The following is an 8,513-nucleotide window of genomic DNA, read 5'->3' as shown; positions in this document are numbered from 1 at the left end:
GTGTGTAATTGTCTCTAATGCTGTCTAAAGAAGGTATCTGAAATGAACACATCATTGGTTTTGCAGAATTCTATCATGCGATCTCCTGCATGATTTCTATCACCAAGACCATATTTTCCAACTACTGATCCTTCCTCTTTGTTTCCAACCTTTGCATTTCAATCACCAGTAATGATCAGTACATCTTGATTGCATGTTTGATCAATTTCAGATTAAAGAAGTTAGTAGAATTTTTCTATTTCATCCTCACTGGCTTTAGTGGTTAGTGCATAAATTTGTATAATAGTGGTATTAACTGGGCTTCCCTGTAGGCGCATGGATATTATCCTATCACAGACAGCATTGTACCTCATGACTGATCCTGATATGTTCTTTTTGACAATGAATGCAACACCATTCCTCTTCAATTTGTCATTCCTGGCATAGTAAACCCTGTGGTTGTCAGATTCAAATTGGCCAATACCAGTTCATTTTAGCTCACTAATGCCTAAGATATCGATGTTTATGCATTCCATTTCATTTGTGACAATTTCCAATTTTCCCAGATTTATACTTTGGATATTCCATGTTCTGATTATTTCAGCTGTTTCTCTTCATTTCGAGTTGTGCCCCATCAGCAAATTAAAGTCCTGAGGGCTTAACTGTTGGTATAGTTGTTAAGTGCTCAGCTACTATGCAAAAGATGGGTGGTTCGAATACGCCAGCTGCTGCACAGGGGAAAGATTGACAGTCCTGCAGTCCTCTGGGCAGGCCTACTCCGTCCTGTAAGCAGGCTGCCGTGAGTCGGAATTAACTCAACAGCAGAGGGTTTGGGTTAGTGTTGGTTTGGTCTAGAACATTTCAGCAATCATGCAGCTTAATTAATCCCATTATTTTGTAGATTAATAAACTGAGTCCCAGAAAGGCGAAGATAATGGATCAAGGTCACACAATTAATTAGCAGGAGACCCAAGTTCTCCTAGTGGCCAGATCATTATTGTTTCCATAACAAGGCCTATCACTATTAGACATTTATGATGAAAGACAGAAGTGAAATTTTGGAGGAAAATCACTTATTGATTTTAGGGTTATATAGTATATACCACAACTCACCTAAAACCTACCGTTTTCTTCTTTTCTGCATTTCCATTTTGCAAAATATTTCAGAACACCTCTAAGGAACTAAAAAGATATCTGAGGGGACTTCAGAAAGTTCCTGGAAGGTTTTCATTATCTTTTTATTCTATTTGCCCATGAGCTTTTTGAAGCCCTTGTCATAAAAGAAATAATTATTTCACTAAATCAGAACTATGTCTTCACGTGCCAGGAGACAAAGGGTAGGGACACTGGGGAAATGATGACATGACCTTGGCCAAAATGTCTTCTTCTGGCAAATGGTTTCAAGTCACCTCAGGAGCACGCAGCATAGTTTGAGCAGGGGTGGCCAGTGAGTAGGTGGTTTCAATTCGGAATCAATTGAACGCACCTTCACTCATTCGTCTTGCAAACTATATATTCAAAATAACTTTAAAACCATCTGTGAAATAGCACACAAAGACATGGAGGTCCGCAGCAGCATTTACAGTTCTTTATAATCTCACTTCATCCTGGTGGTTGGTGGTTATGTGCTGTGGAGTCGGAACCGACTCAGCGACCCTGCACAGGGTTTCCGAGGTTGTAAATCTTTACAGGAGCAGAACGCCTCATCTTTCTCCCACGGAACAGCTGCATCTTAAAGTATAGGAAATCAATATTGACAGATTTTAACATCTGACAATTTACTAATTACACTAAATATTCATCCTTAGCACAAAAACAATCATTATGTATATAAAAAAAAAAGTAAGGAAGAAACTAGAGAGACAATACCCAGCGTATGCTTGTTCTTTGGGGGAACCGTATGAAGGCCGTCTAAGTTGGTTGTTTTACTCCTGTCCCGTTATTGTTGACAAGAAAGGTTCTATTTCAGAGAACGGACCACTGGGAAGAGTGGATAGTCATCCCCACTGAATAGCTTTCATCTCCTCTACACAGCTCTGGTGACATGAGATGGGAATGGTATCCTTATAGATCAACACTGAGTAATTGTTATCATGACAAATTGCAATTGTCACAACTGTAAAGGTAGAAGTTATATAATATAAAGGAGGGAGTAATTCATCCAACATTCCAGAACAGAGGACCCTAGGCCCATCAAGGGAGAAGAGCATGAGTAAAATGTGGGACCCTATCCAGAGAAGCAGTGACACCAGAGATGGAGGCAGAGATGAGGACATGGAGAGAGAGAGCAGCTGAGGACTCTAGACTCATGGATAGAGAAAGGTTGTGTGTTGGTGGACAGGAGGCAGGCTTGTAGAATGTGCTCTTTGGTTATTAAAATTATAATACACTCCTGAGAGTTTTTGTGTACATCAAAACAAAACAAAATATTCCGCTTCCGGTCGCGGGACGCCTTCGGGTCATGGGAATGTTGGGTACAGGAGAGTGAAGAGTTTTAAATCCAAGGTCATAGCAAAACATCTGAAGTTCATTGCCAGGACTGTGATGGTACAAGAAGGGAATGTAGAAGGTGCATACAGGACCCTAAACAGAATCCTCACCATGGATGGGCTCATTGATGACATTAAACGCATGGATGGGCTCATTGATGACATTAAGCAAAGGCGGTACTATGAGAAGCCTTTGCCACAAGCGACAGCGGGAAAGCTATGAAACCTGCTGAAGGATCTACAACATGGAAATGGCTCGCAAGATCAACTTCTTGATGCGAAAGAACCGGGCAGTTCCGTGGCAGGGCTGTTGAGGCACTTTGTGTCTTTCTTTTCTTTTTAGAACCTATTTTCAGTTTCTCTGCAATAAACTCAAGGGGCTGCATATAAGAGGTAATCCCACTAGTCATTGATGGACCCTCTCTCTTTTTTTTTTAATGTTTTGTTGTGAATTATGTGATAGTTCACATGGGAGAACATTAGCTTTGCATTCATCCTATCGTATATCGTCTCATTGCCATGGTTACAGTCCCCTCCATGCATCATCAACCAACCAAAGGGTACACTCTATAAGCCTGCCCCCTGGTCATTAGTGGACCCTCTCTTTTATTAAATGAAAAAGAAACAGAGTCAAACAGTAGTCTAGGAATGCTGAGGAAATGCTCCAACATTAGAATAGAGCTGTTATTTCTTACCCAGTTTTTATGAACCCCAAAGTAAAATCTAATTACTGGAAAAGCGAAAAAAACAAAACAAAGGGACTAGAAGCAAATACTGTTGAATAATGCTGCATGGAGGGGACTGTAATCATCACAATGAAACGAAATCTGATAGGATGAGTGCAAAACCGATGTTCTTCCAGGTAAACTATCACTCAATTCACAATAAAAGCTTTAAAAAAAAAAAGAAAAAAAAAAAGAATGTATATTCAAAGTTGGAGGAAAACATATATGCTACTTTGCCTGAAATATGGACCGCAATAACTTAAACAAACATAAACAGATCTGTACAAATAAGAATAAATTGTGACAGGCTGGGACTTGGGATTCAAAGAAGCCGAATGATGATAAGCTTTCATGGAATCATAAGCGTTAAACAGCATTTAAGTCCAATACTGTTGTTGGGTGTTTTAATAAACTGGTTTTCAAAGTCTGCATAGAGTTTCTGAGGAGGAGCTCTTGTGTTTAAACTGCTGACCTTCTGCTTAACAATCTAATGCTTGTCCTACACTACCACCAGGACTCCGAATGTTTGTATGTCTTTGTGAAGTGCCGTCGAGTCGATTCTGACCCATAGCGACCCTGTATAGGGTTTCTGAGGAGCAGCTGGTGAGCTTGAAGCGCCGACCATGCAGTTCAAACGGCTTTGCAGTCTGGCGCATTAACCCACAGCGCCATGCCAGGACTCCATATATGTGTATGTTGTTGTTGTTGTTGTTAAGTGCCGTCGAGTCGGTTCCGACCCATAGCGACCCTGTACAGGGCTTCCGAGGGTGTAAATCCTTACGGGAGTAGAAAGCCTCATCTTTCTCCCGCGGAGCGGCTGGTAGTTTCGAACCGCTGACCTTTAGGTTCGCAGCCCGATGGTGCTTTTATATATGTGTGTTTGTATAGGTGCATGCATACATGCAAGCATGTATGCCCAAGTGCACATATAATTCACATGTTGTTGTTAACTGTTGTTGAGTTGCTTCCAACTCACATTTTTGTTAGGTGCTAAGTCAGTTCCGACCCATAGTGACTCTGTATAGGGTTTCAGTGTGAGACTGAACTTGCAGTTCAAACCAGCTTGGCAATCCAGTGAATTCACCCACAGCACCATAGCAGGACTCCAGCGATTCTTTAGAGGGTTTCTGAGGAGCGGCTGGTGGGTTAGAACCACTGACCTTATGTTAGCAGTCTAGGACTTATCATCCTACAGTGAAAATTTATAGTTATGTGGCTTCTGTGGATCACAAGCCTTAGCCTGTCATAGTTTATTCTTCTTTTGATTATACAAACATGCTTGTGTTTGTTATAACAATTACATTCAATAAATGTAGGCAAACTAAGAATGGATGTTTTCCTCAAAGTTTGAATATCATTTCTTCTTCTTTATTTCTTCTCTGAAATAAAATCTTTCTTGTAAATAGTAAAAATACAGGATAAGTACTCAGCCACAAGGTTGGTTTGAACCACAAGGTCAGTAGTTCAAACTTGCCAACCACTGCTTGGAAACTGTACACAGACAGGGTCTCTATGAGTTGGAACTGACCTGATGGCACTTACCCACAACAGTTCAAAAACAGCAGTTTTTACAGCCTTCACACCGTTCCCCTCAAGGCTGATGCATGGTATTTTCTCTACTTTAAAACAAGTTATTCCAATATAGCACGAGGTAACATGCATGGAGAAGTACACTCACTCTCTTGCTTTTTCTATCATTGGTCCAAATAAGGGGATCTCAGGAAAGCCAAGGAAATGAAGACTGAGCTCAGCCACAGACTTGTGCCCGATTCTCCACGGATGGAAAATACACAGCTAGAGAAGATTCGGTTTTTAGTTTAAAATACCTGGCAAAAGCTTTCTTTGTGTATTTAGAGTAAAACATTACATCAATGTGTCAAACTATGGTTACTAATATACGGAAAGTGTGAGGGGGCCTCAAACCATTCATGGAAAGAGGGAATTTTACGATAAAGACTGAACTGAAAGGTAAAGGGATGTTTCCCACAAACTTTCTGAACTCCCCTCTTTACAGCTAAGCTAACATACCTTAGAAACCATAAAGCTGGTATAGAAATGTATACAGAAATGACATCGTGAGAACTGTGCGACTTGCTTTGCACACTCTAAAATGAGATCACCAAATATTTCTGTTAGAAACAAAACCCTGAGAGCTTTTTGTTGTTTTGTTTTTCCTTGCTGCAGTCACAGGACTTGGGGAAGAAGAAACAATTTTCACAAGTCTCACAAGTCTGCCCTCTGGTTGCACACCGATGGTATTTCCTCACTAGAGGGCAGCACTCCCCACCGGTCCACACCATAACCACACACCCCTTAGGCCTTGCTGTTTCCTGAAAGACGCACCTTTACATGGGCACAGCGGACTAGGGCAAATTAAAGACAAAACCATCAGTACTCAGTGCACATGTAGGTAAGATAAGGCTTCACATCCAATCACAGGAAATATTTACTTGTAAGCGTAGTGGTTACAAATCGGGCTGTGAACCTCAAGGTCAGCAGTTCGAAACTACCAGCTGCTCCATGCGAGAGAGATGAGGCTTTCTGCTCCTGTAAAGATTTACAGCCTCAAAAACCCTGTTCAGGGTCGCTATGGGTTGGAAGCGACTCGACGGCACTTAACAACAACAACAACAAAGTACAGCTGATTTAAGTTAAGTCTGAATGTGTCTATAATTGGATGTGGCTTAATTAAAATATAATAGTGTGGCACTGTAGGGTCAACACTTGACTGGGAACCACAGGGCAATTCAAACCCACCAACTGTTCCTTGTAAGCCCTACACAGGGTCGCTATGAGTCGGAAGCAACTCGATGGCACGTAGCAGTAACAACACTGCCGATATAATATTGCTCAAGTCACGATGCTACAACAGTGAAACTCATTCAGAAGCTAAGTTACATCAGCAGGCATACAAAGACAGGGCTCAAAACACCTGTTTCCAGGTCATTCCCAAAGGTCGAAGCCACAGTCCGTGGAAGCGAGGTTAATCTCTATGCCTTTGAACGTAGCTGGGAAAAGCCTTGCTGATGGCCATTGGGACAACGCGGTGATTAAGAAGCAGGACTTAGTTACAAGAAATGAGCAAATGTTGTGCTTACGTCTACTTTTCAACTAAAGCCACCTATGCAGGTCTTAGTAGAATAAGAACCATCATGATCCTGAGCTGGAAACTGGTCACATTCAATACAGCCCCTTGAAAGCGGTCACTTTGGATCCTCTTCCCAAAGACCCCAATCTGAGGTGAAGAGACACGTCACAAGTTGGATTTCAGACTTTACTGCTTCTGGACCGTGTCTGTATACCTCCTGATATAATTATAGCAGCCACCTGAAGACACAGGAGGCAACAGCGGTGGCAATACACTGGACACAGGGCTAGAAAACGCAGTTGTCCCCTGGAAAGAGGCTCAGTGCCCACGAATTGGAAGTTGTCACTCTGGCTCTATTGAAGGGCTGACAGACAATGAAGCCCGTCTGGCTGGCTGGCAGCTCATTTTGCTGGCAGGTGGCAAACAATTAGACACAGCAATTTGTGCGTCCTGATGACATTAAAGCATGAAACTAAGTTGTATGCGGGGCCCAGCGATTTGTGTGAAAGCATTTCAAAAATAATACTCTTTGCCGTGCCAACTCATTTCAGACTGCCACCTCCCATTACGGCTTTGAGTGGTGAGGACGACAGGTTTGAGTTACGTGCAGAGCGGGCCGCTTCTGTTCAATCCGTCATCGGCGCCCCTGAGACCTCAATCCCCTGCTTTCATCAATATCAGCTCATCATTTACATGGGACGGTACTTGAGCTGCTGCATATATTACCTACACTGGAGACCCTGCTCTGGAAAAGAACTGAAATAGGCTTTGTAACCATCTACTTCACTGCTACTTGGGCAATCTGGAATAAGGGTTCCACACTCAAATGTTACCACAAACCAAGGTTCTCTCTTCTCTTTTGAAAGCCACAGTCTCAAAAGCAGATTACATTCCGAGTAGCTAGGAACAGTGGGGCTCAGGTGACATAGCCTGGTTAAGTTGTAATGGAAGAAAAACAAGCCTTCTAAGGATAATCCATATTCAAACAAAAACACTTTCATTAATCTATACTCTTTTATACAAATCACTTCATTCTCAGCATTATTCTGTATTTTAACGAAGTTTAAACACATCATTTGAAATTAAACTAAATAAAGAATTAATGACCTAAATTGTACTGGTGGAGGGTTTTTGTTATGTGCCGTGGAGTCGGTTCCCACTCATAACAACCCTGCTGTTCATCTTTACGGGAGCAGAAAGTGTCATCTTTCTCCCACGGAACTGCTAGGATTTTTGAACTGTTTACCTTGAGATTAGCAGCCCAACTTGTAAACACTACACTACCAATTGCTGCAACATTGACTTAGATACTGAAGCAGCTATAAAGAAATGCACGTACTTATACGATATGCACACTCCAGCACACATACACATATATCCTGGGAACACAAAGCCAACAGGTGAGGTGGAAGACATCCACGTAAACCTGAAGCAGCGATGTCCATGGAGCTCTATGAATGAGCACCGAATATAACATTAACACAAACAATGAAAGCACAAAATGCAAAAAACCCACAAAACCCTACATTCTTATTTGTTGTTGTTGTCAGTTCCGACTCCCAGCACCCCTGTAGGGGACTCCTGGTGCGGCACTGTAAGATCATCACTGGACTGCGAACCACAAGGCCAGCGCTTCAAACCCACCAACTGCTCCTTGGGAAACCTTATGCAAGGTCGCTACGCGTCTAGGGCAGGTAACAACAACAACATCCGGTTTCTGAGGAGCGGCTGGTGAGTGTGTACCGCTGACCTTGCAGTCAGTGCTTTGGACTACAGCCCAGGTCTCCTTTTTTTTTAACTTTTTAAAACCTTTCAACACAAGATAACTTAGCTTATGTGACATTATTTACAAACACCTTATTTTTCTACTAACTGTAAGCTCATAGAAGACAAAATGATTTTATTTATCTTTATATCCTACCTAATAGTGAATATCACATGTTTTTATGACAGATTTTCAAAAAATAGCTATTGGATACTGGCTAAATGTTATTGGAAAAGGTTTCATGATATTTGTGTAGGAAAAAGATAATTTTGCTTAACTGGAAATGCTTTATTACCACATGCCTAGCCTGAACCCTGGAGTCCTGGTGTGGTGGTGTGGTCTAATGCGTCAGAATGCAAAGTCGTTTGAACTGCAAGGTCGGTGGTTCAAGCTCACCAGCTGCTCCTTGGAAACCCTATACAGGGTCACTATGGATCAGAATTGACTCGACGGCACTTAACAACAAC

At 41.9% G+C, this 8,513-nt stretch overlaps 1 protein-coding gene and 1 pseudogene across 1 annotated transcript in view; one reads left to right on the top strand and one right to left on the bottom strand.

Moving 5' to 3' along the window:
- NBEA (neurobeachin) overlaps positions 1-8,513 on the bottom strand; it is an 822,532-nt gene that overhangs the window by 515,757 nt on the left and 298,262 nt on the right. The window lies entirely within an intron of this gene.
- Positions 2,494-2,782, top strand: LOC102834526 (annotated as a pseudogene).

Source organism: Chrysochloris asiatica, unplaced genomic scaffold, assembly GCF_000296735.1.
Source record: "Chrysochloris asiatica unplaced genomic scaffold, ChrAsi1.0 scaffold00272, whole genome shotgun sequence".
NCBI lineage: Eukaryota > Metazoa > Chordata > Mammalia > Afrosoricida > Chrysochloridae > Chrysochloris > Chrysochloris asiatica.
Note: the sequence above shows the minus strand (reverse complement) of the source record. Positions and strands in the feature narration are given on the sequence as shown.